Source organism: Symphalangus syndactylus, chromosome 4 (genome assembly GCF_028878055.3).
Source record: "Symphalangus syndactylus isolate Jambi chromosome 4, NHGRI_mSymSyn1-v2.1_pri, whole genome shotgun sequence".
NCBI classification, from domain to species: domain Eukaryota; kingdom Metazoa; phylum Chordata; class Mammalia; order Primates; family Hylobatidae; genus Symphalangus; species Symphalangus syndactylus.
Window position 1 is genome coordinate 92113498 of NC_072426.2, and position 19520 is coordinate 92133017.

Genomic DNA, 19520 nt, shown 5'->3' on the forward strand with positions numbered 1-19520 from the left:
CTCCCTGCTAAGCTGTTCAGAGAAATCCGAGAACAGACGGCCTTGGTGCCACATCTGAGACCTTTGCTTACAATAGCTGACCTGCTCAACATGGCCCTAACTTGTTTATCTAATAGAATATTAAGATACAAGTATGAGTTTAGATTTTCCTCGCCCACTTCCCAATCTTTCTGAGGATTATTAGTAGCCTGTGAAGGTTTTCAGGTGGCCCACAATCTCTCTCTCATATCAGGTAAAGAAATGTATTCTTGATAATAGATCAATCATCAGTAAAGAAAGAGCAGAGGCTTTGGATTGAAACAGACTTGAACCTGACTTTCAGCAAGTTGTTGTGTGGTTGAAAAGTGTCACTTATGATGTGCTCAGTGCTGTGGTTGACATATAGTAGACAGGTCAGAGGTAGTAACAGGTATTGTAATGAAAATACAAATTGCCAATGTGGAAAGTTGTCTTAGAGCCTGCCTCTTCCAACAAATTTTGCAGGAGATATTCACAGGAGTTTGGTGCTCTATTATTTCTGTTAACAAGCTGGATCTTGGCAGTGTATCTGAGCTTCAGAGCCAGGGAAGGGGCACTGTGGAGAGGCATGGACTTCATAGCCCCAGGTGATGAATGCATCTTCATTCCCTCCCCTGTGTGCTACCCCACCACCACCACGACCAACAGAGCCCACAGAATTACAGAGGAATATGTGTTGATATCTCATAGCAGATTTGGCTCATCTGTTATCTCCAAGAAGGGCATTCTGAGAGGACAAAACTTGCTCAGTACTCTAAATTGAGAAAGAAAAAACGAAAACACCACCTAGTTTATTTAGACAAAATTATCAGCTGAAACCCAGCAGGCTAACAATGCCCATCCCTTGTCAGAAAGATACTCCAAAAGGTTTTGGAGACTTAGAAAACATGTTCTTTATCTTGGTCTTGAGAATTTTATGATTTGGTGGAAGGTGATTCCCTATTTTAAACATAAATAAATAAAAGTACCAATGTGTATTTATATGTCTATGTAACTTTGCCAGTTGGGCAGTGCTTAAGCTGAATGCAGATAGTAAAGGAAAAAAGATTATGAAAGGACTAGCTGGTTGTGAACTTCTCAACTGCCTTCAGAATATTGTTCAGGATTGTCTGAGTAGCTTCTTAAGTGTCATAGTTTTGTTCAGCATTACTGATACCAAACGGAGAACCAGTAAGGAAATTGATTTTATTCAGGCTATTACAATAAGGAAAGCACACCAGTTCCGAAAATCAGAATGTCTTAGCACAGTGGTTTTGCCCTGGACTGTCACAGGGAGAAACACAGCATGATTTACAGTTGGGGCTATTGTACAATTAGGTGGAGTCCCAGTCACTTAGCTGAACAGGAAATGTTTATCTCTGTGTCTAGCAAGTTTCAGGGGGAGGGACAGTTCTAGTCTTAAGCTAATCATTTATGAGATAAAGAACAACAAGGTGGAGGGTCTGTGTCTGGCCTTTTCAGCTGGTACAGGAAAAAGGAAGGTCTGTGTTTGGCCTCATCATCAACCAGGGGGTCATCCATGTCTTATGAGAGTCATGGGAAAGAGTGGACAAGCAGTGTTATCTCAGTCCCACGGGGAAAGGTGGTTCTTGGTGGTTAGCCACTTCCTGGAATGCAGAAGTGGGAAGGGATTTCTGCAAACCAAAATTATGGGGGTGGATTCCTTAAGCATTACTGTTCCATAGGAGCATAGGGCTCAGGTAAAGTTCAATATTGACACTGACATAAATTTAGGGTTCTCTTTTTAACATTATAAGAATGTGTTTGTGCTAATAATTCTTAGTAATGATAAGAGTGGAAACATATCCTGTAAGACTCATGTTTCTTTTTTCCTTACAGGGAAAATACAAAGTAAAATTACTCCCAAATCTTTACTACCGGTGAAAAACAGTGAAATGCCATAGGAATACCATGGGGCATAGAAAAAAATGTGTATCTCCATTTGACAAAATATTCTTCATGTTCTAGTTAGCTTGGCAGTTAGAGGATATTTTAGAATTTAGAAGCCACAGAACGGTATCCTAGTAAATCTTTTAAAGCCATGGGTATAATCCTATGTAATTTATAACATACACAAACTATGTCAAGATTTTTACTGTTTTTTTGTGGGAGCTTGTCTAGTGTACATTTTTTGTCTCAATATCATTGCTTTTAATTAATGCAACAATGAAGGACTGTGGGAAAACATCTTCTTTGAATATAGACATTGTAGGACAATTGAATAACACATTTGACCAATCATTATGTTTGTGCATGCTTGTGCTTGGGGTGTGTGTGTGTGTGTGTGGTGACATACATAACAAAGGGGGATATGGAAGCAGTTTTTACATTAAAATTGTCCAGGGAACAAGGTGGAATAGAAATGGAATTATATGTATAGATTAATGAAAACTATATACTCAACAGTGATAATTAGATTTCAAACAGAATTAAGAGACAGAAAGTGAAAACAGAAAGCTCTTTAGGCTTACTTACTCAAAGGAATTCCACAGAGTTGGGAAATGTAAAGTTGACCCCCTGAGAGACTAGCCAGGCCAAATGGTTTCTACTGTGCTTCAGAGAGAGAGCAAGCTGCTTCAGAAGCAGACAAGAGGAGTTTAGAATGGTGTCCAACCCCACTGCTAATGGTTGTTAATATGGAAAACTCTCTACCAGGAACTGGAATAAGGTTCACCCAACTCTGATCTCCCCTTAGTCACTACAAAGGAAAACAATTTTTAGTCTCCACTACATTGGATAACATTAAAAACCAAAACAACACTATTTATGGTTAATGGTTTAAATATTAAAGAAAATATTAGTCAAAAGTCTCAAAATCATCATATTGGGAATGACATAATCAAAAAATAACCTCCTTGGGAAATTTTCAATTAGCTAGGAAGTATTCCCCTGGTAAGCAGAATAGGATATATTGGTGATCTCTTGCTTTAAGGCAGATTTGCAAATAATTACACACTGTTTGCCACCCCACACATAGCTCTGTCTGTTGTCCTTTCTCTCACTGGGAGGAGTAAAGAAGTAAACTCACAATTGGTATTCCTCATGTTTCTCCAGGACACACATCTGATTTCTCTGGGCAATTGTCTCAGCAGCAAGATACCTCTTAGGCAAGGCATGATTGGTTTCCAGAATTTGAACCTGAAATGCACCTGTACCTTTTATTCACTGAAGTGATAAGCATAAATATTTAAGCAAGAGCCTAGCATCCTGGTCTAAGTCCTAGAAATTCAATGTAGGCCTGAAGAAGGACAAAAGAAATCTGATGTTCTATATGGAAATTTACAAGGGGGACCCAGAAATAGAAAGATTTAGAAGTTACATTAAAAACTTTGGCGACTTCTAAAAGTTGTAGCCATCTTCAAGTGCACTGAAGGAAGGACCTGAAGGGAATTGAACCTCCTTCACAATCTTGCAGGCAGTCTTTTCTGAAAGCTGTATTCCAGTGACCCTTTGAAGTGGCAAGGCACATTCGGGATCTCATCATCCTATAATGCAAATGGGTAAAAAGTGATACTTTTCATCTTTGAAGCTTTCAGACAAACTTACATCATTCAAATTCTTCAAGCAGTTCCCCTTTCCTGCAGAAAAAAATTGGAATTTCTTCTTTCTTTCTAAAAATCTTTTTTTAATTTTTAAGTTTTTTTTGCGTGATTGAGATGGAATATTATGGAGTCATTATGTCTTTTGTTTCCAGACATGGTGTCAGAAATGTCATCCTGAAGAAAGACAACTCTGTGCATCAAAGTTGTCTTGTCTCACTGTGCATTCAAGGAAGACATAAATGGAGTTGCAAATATTTTGTTTAAGCTAACCAAGGGTCACATATAATTTCTGAAAACACAGATATCAAATACTTGATGGATTTAGAGAATATGTGTACATAGAGCAAAGAGGACAGTTGAAACTATGAACAGTAAATTCTTGATTCTCTAATATGATGAAGGATGTGGGTAGTGGAGAATGCATTTTAACAAACAGGAAGCCTATGACTGAATCTTACTTTGTCTAACAATTTGATGAAAGTCTCTGGGTCTCAGTTATATTGTCCACAAAATTTGGGAAGCACCATCGCCAGGAGTGTTACAATGTTAAAACAGAAAACAAATGTGAATATATTTTGAATATTTTAAAACACTCTGCATATATTTTAAAACATTCAGATACAATCAATTAATGTGATTATGAACCTTTATTGTATTCAATTGTGTCTTTATATTGGATGATATGGAATATATGTAAACCTCACTGTTTTTTAAAAAATCTCAAACTGAAATGTAAAAGGGCAACTTTTTTTCACAATTTTATACTATGTGTCAGACTTCCTTTGTTCTTTCTAGGTTCCTCTCTACCAAAAGCAAATGAAAGTTCTCCAGGGTACACATTCCCAGGGGCACAGGCTAGGCCATTCCTTGAAAGCTGCTGCTTTGGCAAGCTTGTAACCAATAGGAATATATGCTGTCTAAGCTGTCATTCTTTGCCCTTTGGGGTTAGGGTGGAGGTGAGAGGACTAATTTGGAGCCACTTCTTCTCTTCAGCTGGCCCAAACACTTTCCTTTTGGATCTTTTATGTCATAATTTCCACTTCTCTCAGTTATCTTGGAGTCAGACATCTTATGATTACATGTTTTGTAGCAATGTTTTTAGTTCTTTCTATTATTGCTGGTGGCCTGATTAAGTGGGTTGAAATAATAAAATCCAAAGAAATAAATGGGTCCTATGCTAACTTGAAAGACTGCTTATTGCTTGACAGTTACAGATATAGCAACTTCCCAGAGTCACTTTTATCATTATTTTACTTAAAAATTAGTGCATTATATATAAGAGACCTCTCATGTTAGGAACTTAAAACATAATACAACATTTATGTACTAATCAAGGTTTTTACCTAAATATCAAAGTATCTTTTGTGAGCAGTTGGGGGCTGTCTAAAGAAGCATACTATCAGTGATGTCAGTAAAATGGTAGAGTAAGTAAGGGTCTCTGAGAATCCTCTTCTTCATGAAAACAATGAGAACACTGGCAAAAACTGTCAGAGTCAACTTTTTTAAAATATTGGAAATTTACCAGAGCAGCAATCTCAGGAGCATTTATTCAATTAAAAAAAAAAGGCTGAATCTTGGTAAGAACAAAAAACATGCCTATTGAGAGGTGACAGCATGCTGGCAGCCCTCACAGCCCTTGCTCACTCTCGGCACCTCCTCTGCCTGGGCTCCCACTTTGGCGGCACTTCAGGAGCCCTTCAGCCCACCGCTGCACTGTGGGAGCCCCTTTCTGGGCTGACCAAGGCCGGAGTTGGCTCCCTCAGCTTGCAGGGAGGTGTAGAGGGAGAGGCACAAGCAGGAACCAGGGCTGTGCCCTGCACTTGCGGGCCAGCTGGAGTTCCCGGTGGGCGTGGGCTTGGCAGGCTCTGCACTGGGAGCAGCAGGCCGGCCCTGCCGGCCCCAGGCAATGAGAGGCTTAGCACCCGGGCCAGCGGCTGTGGAGGGTGTACTGGGTTCCCCAGCAGTGCCAGCCCACCAGCACTGCGCTGGATTTCTCGCAGACCTTAGCTGCCTCCCTGCGAGACGGGGCTCGGGACCTGCATCCTGCCATGCCTGAACCTCCCAACCCGTGGGCTCCTGTGCAGCCGGAGCCTCTCCGATGAGTGCCGCCCCCTGCTCCATGGCGCCCAGTCCCATTGACCACCCAAGGGTTGAGGAGTGTGGGCACACAGCGCAGGACTGGCAAGCAGCTCCACCTGCGGCCCCAGTGCAGGATCCACTGGGTGAAGCCAGCTGGGCTCCTGACTGGTGGGGACTTGGAGAACCTTTATGTCTAGCTAGGGGATTGTAAATACACCAATCGGCACTCTGTATCTAGCTCAAGGTTTGTAAACACACCAATCAGCACCCTGTGTCTAGCTCAGGGTTTGTGAATGCACCAATCAACACTCTGTATCTAGCTACTCTGGTGGGGACTTGGAGAACCTTTGTGTCCACACTCTGCATCTAGCTAATCTAGTGGGCAGTGGAGAAACTTTGTGTCTAGCTCAGGGATTGTAAATGCACCAATCCACCAATCAGCACACTGTCAAAACAGACCACTTGGCTCTCTGTAAAATGGACCAATCAGCAGGATGTGGATGGGGCCAGATAAGAGAATAAAAGCAGGCTGCCAGAGCCAGCAGTGGCGATCCACTCGGGTCCCCTTGCACACTGTGGAAGCTTTGTTCTTTTGCTCTTTGCAATAAATCTTGCTGCTGCTCACTCTCTGGGTCCACACTGCCTTTATGAGCTGTAACACTCACTGCGAAGGTCTGCAGCTTCAATCCTGAAGCCAGCAAGACCACGAACCCACCCAGAGGAATGAACAACTCCAGACGCACCACCTTAAGAACGGTAACACTCACCGTGAGTATCCGCGGCTTCATTCTTGAAGTCAGTGAGACCAATAACCCACCAATTCCGGACACACTATTTTCATCCTTCTCTCTCCAGCTCCACAGTAGCCTTGAAAATCAATATTCTGCAATCACCAGTAAAAACTAGCAGACTGGAGGGGGCAGAATGGGGTTGGAGTTCTTTCAAAGCCTCATTCCCAAAAAATAGTCATTATTTGACCCATTAGCAGTTCCCCAGAAAAGCTAATTACAAGGCTGAGTTTACCTAATATGACTCAGAAATCACCAATATGAAAAGTCCTTTCTCTCAGGGGCATGTGTTTGTAAGATTTAGAAGCAATTTTTTTAAGTTTGTGTACACCCGAAGCAGTAGGCAACATTTGGGGCAGACACTAAGCTAAGCAAAAAGTTTAAAAGGAAAAGTTTAGGAATGAGATGTCCATGGGGGTTTTGAAAAGCTCCAACATGTTTTTCAAAATATAGAGCATCATGCACATGCATAAGGCTATGCTTATGCCCAGGGAAGAACTAATAAAGGTCTACGCTTTCATTTGTGGCTGACATTGAGGTTCTGTGTAAGCAGGAAGTGAGGGGAAAGAGAGTTGTAAACTCACAGAGCACTGAAAATGTGGTCTAACACATACAGAACCACTGGGCAAAGATTGGGAGACTTGCTGGCTTCAAGTATTTAAGGTAATTTATGCCCAGTCATGAACTAGCCACTAAACTAACTGAACAAAAACTTCAGTGGCCACATATGACAAAGAATATGGATTTTACATAATTTGTCTGGGAAAGCCATTAAACAAACGAACAAACAAAAACAGACAACAATAGCAACAAGCCCTAGCGAGCGGAGAAGAATCTGATTTTCAGAGTTGTCACATTATATTCTAAAAATGCCTGGTTCACAGCAAAAAATTATGAGGTTTGCAAATGAACAAAGCCTGATTCATATGCAGGAAAAAAGCAATCAAAAGAAACTCTCTAAGAAAGCATATGTGTTGGACTTACTAGACAAAAACTTTAAATCAGCTATGCTAAACACATACAGAGACATAAAGGAAACCATGTCTAAAGGACTAAAGGAAAGTGTGAGAATAAAGTCTCGCCAAATAGAGAATATCAATAAAGAAGTATAAATGACAAAAAAGAACCAAATAAAAATTCTTGAGATGAAAAGTACAAAAACTAAAACAAAAAAAATCACTATAAGGGCTTAACAGAAATTTGAGCAGGCAGAAGGAAAAATGTCAGCAAACTTCAGGATAGATCAGCTGAAACTATCCAGTCTGAAGAAGAGAATAAAGAAAGAAGAAAAATTAATAGAGTCTCTGAGACTTTGAGACAACAGGAAGCATACTAAAATTGGCATAATGGGATTGTGGGATTCCCAGGAGGAGAATAAAAAGAATAAAAGAAGGCAGAAAGAATATTTGCATAAATAATGGCCAAAAAATTCCAAATTTAATGAAAAACATCTACAAACCCAAGATGCTCAACAGCCTACAAATAGGAAAAACTCAAAAAGATCCACAACTGAATACATTATAATCAAATTGACAGAAGACAAAGAATCTTGAAAGGAGGATGAAAGAAACAAAGTATCATTTACAAGTAAACCTTAATAAAATTAACAGCTGATTTTTCATTAAGGTAATAAAGGTCATTAAGACCAGATGGCAGTGGGATGTCATAGTCAAAGAACTAAAAGAAAAAAAGACTTTCAACAAAGAATTTTAAATCCAGTAAAATTATCCCTTAAAAATGAAGGAGGCTGACATTAAATAACATGGTGGGACAGGAGGTTTTACACACATATCTCACACAGCAACACTAATTTGGCAGCCATCCATGGATGAATGCTTTTGTGCAAGCTCAGGGATCCAGGTAGAAGATTGTGAAACCCTGGTGGAGACCAAGACCAAGAAAAGCCACTTTATGAAGGTGAGCCCATGCCCAGGTTACAGACTCACTGACTGTGTTTCTAGCTACAACTGAGAAACAGTGCCACCTCTGATTTCAAATTATATCACAAAGCTATAATAATCAAAACAAGTGGTAATGACATACAAGCAGACACATAGACCTGTGAAACAAAATAAAGAGCTCAGAGGGCCAGGCATGGTGGCTCACGCCTGTAATCCCAGCACTTTGGGAGGCTGAGGCAGGTGGATCACAAAGTCAAGAGATTGAGATCCATCCTGGCCAACATGGTGAAACCCTGTCTCTACTAAAAATACAAAAATTAGCCAGGCGTGGTGGCGGGGGCCTGTAGTCCCAGCTACTTGGGAGGCTGAGGCAGGAGAATCACTTGAACTCGGGAGGTGGAGGTTGCAGTGAGCCGAGATTGTGCCACTGCACTCCAGCCTGGTGACAGAGCAAGACTCCATCTCAAAAAATAATAATAATGAATTATAAAAAAGAGCTCAGAAATAAACCAATGCATGGATGGCCAACAATCTTTGACAAGGGCACAATGCATACACAAAAACGAAAGAATAGTCTCTCAGTAAATGGTGTTGAGAAAACTGGATATCTGCATGCAAAAGAATAAAATTCAACTATTGTCTTATATCACACAGAAAAAACAAGTCAAAATGGAGTAAAATCTGAGATGTAAGACCTGAGCTGTAAGACTCCTAGAAGAAAATAAAGGGTGAAAGTTAACTGACATTAGTTTTGGCAATGATTTCTTGATTATAACACAAACAGCAAAGGCAACAGAAGCTAAAATTAATAAATGAGATTACACCAAACTAAGAAGCTCTGCAAAGCAAAGGAAACAATCAACAGAGTATAAGGACAATCTACAGAGTGGGAGAAAATATTTGCATATCATACACCTGATAAGGAGTCAATTTTCAAAATATATAAGGAACTCAAAAAACTCAACATTAAGAAAACAAACGACCAGATTAAAAATGGGCAAAGGATCTAAATAGCTATTTCTCAACAAAAGACATATAAATGCTTAACAGGTGTAAGAAAAAATGCTCAACATCACGAATCGTCAAGAGAATGCAAATTAAAACCACAATGAACTATCATCTCACACCTGTTTGAATTAGTATCATTTTAAAAAATGAAAGATAGGTGTTGGCAACAGTTTGAAGAAAAGTAAATCCTTGTACAATATTAGTGAAAATGTAAGTTAGTACAGGCATTTCGGAAAACAATATAAAGGTTGTTTAAAATATTAAAAAAAGAACTATTATATGATTCAGTAATCTTACTTCTGGATATATATCCAAAAGAAATGAAATAATTATCTTGAACAGATCTCTGCACACCTATGTTCAATGCAGCATTTTTCACAATGGCCAAGATGGGAATCAAGCTAAGTGTCAACCACTGGGTGAATGGATAAAAATTATACATATGATGGAATTTCATTCCACATATATAAAGTTTATATTCGGTCATATAAAAGAAAGAAGGAAACCTTGCCATTTTCAATAACATGAATGAACCTGGAGGACATTATGCTAAGTGAAACTAAGACACACACAGAAAAAAAAATAGTGTGTGATCTCACTTATAAGTGGAATCTAAAGAAGTTGAACTCCTAGAACCAGCAATTAGAATCATGGTTGCCAGGGATATTGGTCAAAGGGTACAAACTTTACATTATAAGATTAATAAGTTCTGAGATTCTCCAGTACAGCATGATGACTTTAGTTCTTTATGCTGTATTGTATGCTGGGAAAAAAGAAAATACAGAAATATTCGACTATACGAAATTTTACGTTAAAAATACCATATGTCAAAAGACAAATTAAAATGAGAAAATTTGTGGTAATAACTAAATAGTACACAGCTTCTTTTTGGGGTGATGAAGCGGTTTAAAATTGATTGTGGAGACGCTCGTGTAACTCTGTAAATAAAATCAAGAACATTGAATTGCACACTTTACCTGGAAATACTAAAGAGTGTCCTTCAGGCTGAAATGAAGGGACCCTAGACAATAACTTAAATGCACATGAATTAAAAACACTGGTAACAATAACTATACAGGTGGCTGGGCATGATATCTCATACCCGTAATCCCAGCACTTCGGGAGGCTGAACCAGGCAGATTACTCGAGCCCAGGAGTTTGAGACCAGCCTGGGCAATATGGTGAAACCCCATCTCTACAAAAAAAAAAAAAAAAAAAAAATTCCAAATAATTAGCCAGGCATGGTGGTGCATGCCTGTAGTCCGAGCTACTTGGAAGGCTGAGGTGGGGGGATCACCTGAGCCTGGAGAGGTGAAGGTTGCAGTAAGCCCTGACCATGCCACTATACTCTAGCCTGGGTGACAGAGTGAGACCCTGTCTAAAAAAGAAAAGAAAAGAAAACGGTAACTACACAGGTAGGTAATTTTTGCTTATAACATTTTTTAATCTCATTTTTAAAACTACATAAAGCAACAATTATAAATCTGCATTGATAGGCATATAAGGTATAAAGATGCCTTTTATATAACAATAACAGCATAAAGCAGTGGGGATGTAACAGAGCTCCATGGAAGGAAAGTGGAGGAAAGGTTTTTATACAATTGAAATTACGTTGGTATTAATAAAAACTAGGTTGTTATACATTAAGATGTTAATTACAAACCCTAGATCAACCCTTAAGAATAAAACACAAGGCCAGGCGCGGTGGCTCACGCCTGTAATCCCAGCACTTTGGGAGGCAGGCGGGCAGATCACTAGGTCAGGAGATCGAGACCATCCTGGCTAACATGGTGAAACCCTGTCTCTACTAAAAATACAAAAAATTAGCCAGGCGTGGTGGTGGGCGCCTGTAGTCCCAGCTACTCGGGAGGCTGAGGTAGGAAAATGGCATGAACCCCGGAGGCAGAGAGCTTGCAGGGAGCGGAGATCGTGCCACTGCACTCCAGCCTGGGAGACAGCGAGACTCCACCTCAAAAAAAAAAAAAAAAAAAAAAAAGAATATAACACAAAAGTATATATAGTGAAAAGAAACAGGAAAATTAAAATGGTTTGCTATAAAATAACACAAAAGAAGGCAGTAATGGAGAAAGAGGGACAAAAAAGAAAGCAGACACATAGAAAGCAACAATATGACAGATGAAAATCTTATCAGTAATTACATTAAATGTAAATGGATCAATCACTGCAGGTGGAAATTGGTTGACTGGATTTTTTAAAATTTCAAAATATATCCTCTCTATAAGAGACACACTTTAGATTCAAAGACCCAAATAGACTGAAAGTAAAGGAATGCAAAAAGAAATACCATGCAAACCTAAAGAGAGCTGGAATAACTATACTAATATCAGACAAAATAGACATTAAGACAGAAATTGTTACTAGAAAAAAAGAGCATTATAAGATGAAGACAGGACCAATTTATCACGAATGTATAACAATTATAAATAATTATTCACCTAACAACAGCATTTCAAAAATATATGAAGCAAAAACTCAGAATTGAAAAGAGAAACAGACAATTGAACAATAGTACTCGCAGACTCCAATACTCCAATTTTAATAATAAATAAAGGAACTTGATAGTAATAAAGAAATATGACACTTGAAGAACAATAAAACCAACTAAACCTAATAGACATATACAGACATGCCTCATTTTATTGCAGTTAGCTTAATTGTGGTTCTTGGATATTGCATCTTTTTCAAATTGAAGGTTCATGGCAATACTGCATGGATCAAATCTATTAGCACTATTTTTCCAACAGCATGTGCTCTTTTCATGTCTCTGTTGCATTTTGGTAATTTTTACACTATTTCAAACTTTTAAAATTATTATTATTATATCTGTTACAGTTATCTGTGATGGGAGATCTTTGATGTTACTGTAGCATTTGTTCTGGGACATGATGAACTTCACCTAGATAAAACAATGAATTTAATCAATAATGTTGGGTGTGTTCTTACCACTCTACCAACTGGTCATTCCACCATGTCTTTCCTTTCCTTGGCCCTCTCTATTTCCTGAGACACAACAATATAGAAAGCATGTCAATGAACAACCTTATAATGGCCTCTAGGTATTCAAGTGAAAGGAAAATTGGTACCTCTCTCACTTTAAATCAGAAGCTGAAGGCTGGACACAGTGGCCCATGCCTGTAATCTCAACACTTTAGGAGGCCCAGGCAGTTGGATCACCTGAGGTCAGGAGTTTGAGACCGGACTGACTGAAATGGTAAAACCCTGTCTCTACTAAATACAAAAAATTAGCCGGGTATGGTGGCACATGCCTGTAATATCAGCTACTGAGGAGGCTGAGGCAGGAGAATTGCTTGAACCCAGGAGGTGGAGGTTGCAGTGAGCTGAGATTGCTCCATTGCACTCCAACATGGGCAACAAGAGTGAAAGTCCATCTCAAAAAACAAAACAAAACAAAAAACAAAAACAAAAACGAACAAACAAAAAACTAGAAATAATTAAGCTGGCTAGGAAAGGCATGTAAAAAGGCCAGGCAGGCTGAAAACTAGGCTTCTTGTGCAAAAGAAGCCAAGTTGTGAATACAAAGAGAAAGTTTTTAAAGGAAATTAAATGTGCTCCTCTGGTGAACACACAAATAATAAGAAAGTGAAACAGCTTTAATGATGATATAAAGAAAGTTTTAGAGGTCTGGATAGAAGATCAAACTTGCTACAACATCCTCTTGAGCTAAGGCCTAATCTAGAGTAACCACTCACAGAGGTTGGTTCATGAGGTTTATGGAACAAAGTTGTCTCCATAACATAAAAGTGCAAGGTGAAGCAGCAAGTGCTTATGTAAAAGCTACAACAAGTTGTCCAAAAGATATAGCTAAGATCATTGATGAAGGTGGCTACACTAAATAACAGATTTTCAATGTAGATGAAACAGCCTTTTATTGAAAGAGATGTAACCCAAGACTTCCACAGCTAGAGAGGAAAAGCCAACCCCTACTTTCAAAGCTTCAAAGACAGGTTGACTCTCTTGTTAGGGGCTGATGCAGCTGTTGTCTTTCAGTTGAAGCCAATGCTTATTTACCATTCTGGAAATCCTAGGGCCCTCAAGAATTATGCTAAATCTACTCTTCCTGTGCTCTATAAATAAAGCAACAGAGAGTGGATGACACTCAGTTTGCTTACAGTGTGGTTTACTGAATATTTTAAGTCCACTCTTGAGACCTACTGCTGAGAAAAACAGATTCCTTTCAAAATATTGCTGCTCATTGACCTTGTTACCAAAGAACTCTGATGGAAATGTACAAGGAAATTATTGCCGTTTTTATGCCTGCTAACACAACATTCATTCTGCAGTCAGCCGGGGAGTAATTTAACTTTCAAGTCTTATTATTTAAGAAATACATTTCATGAGGCTCTTATAATAAAACTTGAATGGATGAGAAATTTCCTCTTATGAATGAGAAAAGAAAGTGGTTTTTGGGAATGGAATCTACACCTGGTGAAGATGCCGCAAACAATGTTGAAATGACAACAAAGGATGTAGAGTATTACATAAACTTAATTGATAAATGGTATCAGGGTTTGAGAGAACTGACTCCAGTTTTGGAAGACTTTATACTGTGGGTCAATGCTGTCAAATAGCATCACATGGTAGAGAAATCTTTTGTGAAATGAAGAGTTGATGATGTGGCAAATTTTATTGTCTTATTTTAAGAGATTTCCAAACCCATTCATTCTGCAGTCAGCCAAGGAGTAATTTAACTTTCAAGTCTTATTATTTAAGAAATACATTTCATGAGGCTACAGCTGCCATAGATAGTGATTCCTCTGATGAACCTGAGGTAAATAAATTAAAAATCTTCTGGAAAGGATTCACCAGTCTAGATATCATTCAGAGAATTCATGATTAATGGGAGGAGGTCAAAATATAAACATTAACAGGAGTTTGGAAAAAGTTGATTCCAGCTCTCATGGATGACTTTGAAAGGCTCGAGATTTCAGTGGAGGAAGCAACTGAAAGTTGCAGGTGCAGCCTTCAGCAAGCACCACCCTGACAGTCAACAGCCATCATAATTGGAGCAAGACCCTTCACCAGCAAAAAGACTATGAATAGCTGAAGGCTCAGAAGATCATTAGCATTTTTTTGCAATGCAATATTTTTAAATTATGATGCATACATTATGTTTTAGACATAATGCTATTGCACATTTAATAGACTATAGTATAGTATAAACATAACTTTTATATGCATTGGGAAACTAAAAAATTCATGTGGCTTGCTTATTGAAATATTTTACTTTGTTGTGGTGGTCTGGAATCAAAGCAGCAATATCTTTCAGATATGTCTGTATACGACACTCCACTAACAAGAAAAGAATATATATTCTTGCCAAGTGCAAAAAATCCGCCACACAAGCAGAAGGATGGTATAGTAAGTAGAGTGGAAATTAATGAAATAGAAAATAGAAACAAAATACAAAATTAATGAAACAAAAAACTTATTCTTTGAAAAGATCAACAAAATTGATAAAGCTTTATCTAGTCTGATGAAGATGAAGAGAGTACTCAACTTATTAAAATAATGAATAAAAAAGGAACCTTAGTACAAGATAGATAGATAGATAGATAGATAGATAGATAGATAGATAGATAGATAGATGGGCAGACAGACAGACAAACTTTAAGGGAATACTATGAACGGTTTGTGATAACAAATTAGATAATCTTGATTAAACAAACAGATTCCTAGGAAGACACAAACTGTTGAATCTGACTTAAGAAGAAATTGAAAATTTGAGTAGACCTATAACAAATAAAGAAGTTGAATTAGCAGTCAAAAAATTTCCCACAATACAAGGTCCAGAAGTAGACAGCTTCTCTCTTTTAGTCTACCAAACATTTAAAGACGTATTAGCACCAGTTCCTCATAAACTCTCGAAAAAAAAAGTAAAGGAGGGAATAATTCTTAACTCATTTATGAAGTTAGTATCATCCTGATTCATCACAAGAAAATAAAACTACACACCAACACCCATTGTGAATGTAGATGCAAAAATCCTCAACACAGTACTAGCAAATCAAATTCAGTAACATGTAAAAAGGATTGTATACTATGTTCAAGTGAATTAATCTCAGGAATGGAAGATTGGTTTTATATCCAAAAATCAGTCAATGTAATGCATTATATTAACAGAATAAAATACAAGAACCACATGGTTATCTCAATAGATGCAGGAAAAGCATTGACAAAATTCAAAACCTTTTCATGATTAAAAAAAAAACACTCAACATTCTAGCAATGGAAGATAAATTTTTCATCCTGATAATGGGCATTTAGGAAAAAACCATGGCTGATACCATACGTCATAGTGAAAGACTTAAAGCCTCCCTCTGAAAATCAGGAGTAAGACAAGAATGTCTGCTCTAACTTAATGTATAATCAACATTGTACTGGATAGTCTAGTCAGAGCAATTAGGCAAGAAAATATAATAAAAGGCACCTTAATTAGTAAGGAGGAAGTAAAACTATTGCTATGTGTGGATTATCTGATTTTGCATATAAAAAATCATAAATAATCCACAAAAATGAAACAAAACGAAGAAACATAAAAATTAGAGCAAATAAACCAGCTTAACATAGTTTAACAAACTTGCAGGGTATAAAATTAATATACAAAATCAGTTTTCTTTCTATACCACTTGTGATGAAAAATTTGAAAGAATATTAAGAAAATTTCATTTACAAAATCATTAAACAATAAAATATTTAGAAATAAATTTTACACAAGAAGTGTAAGATTAGTACACTGAAAACTACAGAATCATTGAAAGCGATTAGAGGAGACACCCAGTCCTGATGAGTTGAAATAATTAATATTGTTTAAATGACAAACTAGTGGACAGATTCAATGCAATCTTTATCTAAATACAAGCTCACTTTGCTTTTTCACCCAGAAAATGACAAGCTAATCTTAAAATTCACTTCGAAATTCTAGAGATATAGAAAAGCCAAAACAATCCTGAGAAAGAACAAATTTGGAGGACCCACACTTCTTGATTTCAAAATTTACCATAAAGCTGTATTAATCATGACTGTCTGTCATTAGCATAAGAATAGACATGAATCAATGGAATACAATTAAGAGACCAGAAATATATCCAAAATTTACAGCAGTTGGTTTTCCACAAGATGCCAAGACTATTCAATGAGGCCAGAATAGTCTTTTCAACAAATGGTGTTAGGAAAACTTGATTAACTACATGCCGAAAGATGAAGTGGACGATAGACATTGTACCATATACAAAAGGGAACTCAAAATGGATCAAGGATCTAAATACAAAAGATAAAGCTATTAAACTCTTTGAGAAAACATATGTGTAAATTTTTGTTACCTTAGATTAGGCAATGGTTTATTTGATATGGCAACTAAAGAACAAACAACAAAGAAAAAGCAGATAAATTGCACTTCATTACAATGTAATGCATATAATAATATAAGGTCCAGCAGCATAGTGGACCTTAAATTGATGTTTCTGTCTTCTACACATGGGGTTTCTATGGCTTTACTAGACATGCCCTCATGTGTTTTAAAGGACACTATGAAGAAAGTAACAAGCAAGCAAACAAAAAAAGCCCATCACTGAATGGCAGAAGAATATTAAAAAATATATATCTGATAAAAGTGTAGGAAAAAGTACAGTATTCAGAACACTTACAACACAACAATAAAAAAACAAACCACCCATGTATAAAATTGGCAGGGAATTTCAATAGACATTTCTCCTAAAGAATCCCCCACATATATGGGGGTTATACAACTGGCCAACAAGAACATGAAAAGATGCTCAGTGGTCACTGGGGAAATTCAAATCATAACTACAATGAAATGTCATTTCATACTCACCAGGATGACTAAGTTTTAAAAAGGCAATAATAAGTGTCAGCAAGGATTTGAAGAAATTGGAACCCTCATGCATTGTTGGTAGCAAGGTTAAATTGTGCACCTGCTTTGGAAAACAGTTTGGCAGCTCCACAAAAAGTTAAACATGGAATTATTTTGTGATCTAGTGGTTCTGGTCACTGGTATATAACCAAGATAAATGAAAACACATCACACCCACACAAAAACTTTTACATAGTTTTTTTTTTTTTTTTTGAGATGGAGTCTCGCTCTGTCACCCAGGCTGGAGTGCAGTGGCGCCATCTCAGCTCACTGAAACCTCTGCCTCCTGGGTTCAAGCGATTGTCCTGCCTCAGCCTCCGAAGTAGCTAGGACTACAGGTACGTGCCACCACACCCAGCTGGTATTTTGTATTTTTAGTAGAGATGGGGTTTCACCATGTTAACCAAAATGGTCTCGATCTCCTGACCTCGTGATCTGCCTGCCTCAACCTCCCAAAGTGCTGGGATTACAGGCATGAGCCACTGCTCCGGGCCTTACATAGATGTTTACAGTGGCATTGTTAATAATGGCTGAAAAATAGAGATAATCAAAAATACCAATCAAATTATGAATACACAAAATATGGAATATTCATATAATGCAATATTGTTCAGTCATAAAAAGGAATGGAATATTGATAAATATTGCATTGTAGATGAACCTTGAAAACTTTATACTAAGTGAGAAAAAGCCAGGCTCAAAAGACTATATATTTTAAAATTCCATTTATACGAAATGACCAGAAAAGGCAAATTCACAGAGATAGAATGCAGATTAATAGTTTCCAGGGACTGGGGTAAGGGAAGAATGGGGAGTGATTCCTCATGGGTATAGTGTTTCTTATTGCTTGTGGGAAATATTCTAGAAATACATCGTATTGATGATTATGAAATTATATGTATGTAGAAAAATTTGTTGAATAGTTATGGAACTGAAGTGTCTTCAGAAGAGAAAGGAATATTATAAGGCCAAACATCCTTACCTGAATGTAGATTGTTTTTAAAAATATGAATAATATTGTTTGTTAAATACCTGTTACATATAGACACTTTATATATGTATTATCTCATTCATACCTGAAAAACTCCCCTGGGAGCTTCTGTAAAGTAGCAAATCTCAGGTCCTGCCCTACACCTACTAAATCAGAATCTGCAGTTCAACAACCTGCTCACCACCTCCTATAATTTGCATGCATTTTACATTTGAGAAACAATGGTGAGGCTACCAGGAAGGAATCCTACAAATATGGTAAACATGGAAAACCTGATATCTACTTTATTTTTATTTTTTAGCAGAGGTGGTACCAACTACATACATCCCCACTAGGACTAAATTATGCAACTTTCCTGTAACATAACTTTTCCCTCCTCTCCCATTTGTAAGGATAACTTCCTTTTAGTCAATGTGGGCGAAAAGGCTTGTGTCATGTTTATGGAGGGCTCAGCAGCACACTGGACCTTAAGCTGACGCTGCTGTCTTCTGAGCATGGAGCCCTGTGGCTGTACTTGACATGTTCACGAGCAAGAAGAATGTTACCTCCTATATATCCTCTCCAGGCTGTAGGTGTAGGTCTCTTTACAGATGGTTTGATGGCAATGGAAGAAAATACATCACAGCACTTAATAAAGGCAGATAAATTTGAAACAAACTTTTAGATATATCTGTTCTTAAAAGTCTGTATTTATGATTATGACTATTCTAGGCACCTCATAAATAGAATCATACAATGTTTGTCACATTGTCCTCTCTTATTTCATTTGGCATAATATTTTCAAAGTTAATTCACGTTGTAGCTATTGACTTCTAGTTCCATTTCTTGTGGTTGAAGAAAGTACTTCCCTAATAGAAATGAAAACACTTTTGCAAGGCTTTTTTAAAGAATGCTTGTGGATTTAGTCATAATAGGTAACAACTGAAAACATTGGTATGGCTGGGTCAAGTTGGACTACATAATCATAAAGACAGAGAGTATAACAGACGTTACCAGGAAATTAGGGGAGGAAAGACGGGAGTTATTGTTTAATGGGTATCAAGTTTTTATTTGCGATGATGAAAAACTTCTGGAAATGGACAGAGATGGATGGTTGCAAAATATTGCGAATGTACTTGATGCCACTGAATTGTATATTTAAAAATGGTTGAAATGTAAATTTTATACTATGTATATTTTACCACCAATAAAGAAAAAAAACCTTAAAAAAAAAAAGTTTGTAAGCCATCGCCTCTACAGGGCATTTCTCTCTCCCGCTTTCTCTGCAGTTCCCGCTTGTTA

General features: G+C 37.5%; 1 long non-coding RNA gene across 2 annotated transcripts in view; it reads right to left on the reverse strand.

The window, feature by feature from the left end:
* Positions 1-3283: 3283 nt before the first annotated feature.
* LOC129480294 (uncharacterized) overlaps positions 3284-19520 on the reverse strand; it is a 51314-nt gene continuing 35077 nt past the window's right edge. For both annotated transcript variants that reach the window (XR_008656975.1, XR_008656974.2), the window contains exon 4: positions 3284-3503. This is a non-coding gene — a long non-coding RNA (uncharacterized lncRNA). The remainder of the gene's footprint in view (positions 3504-19520) is intronic.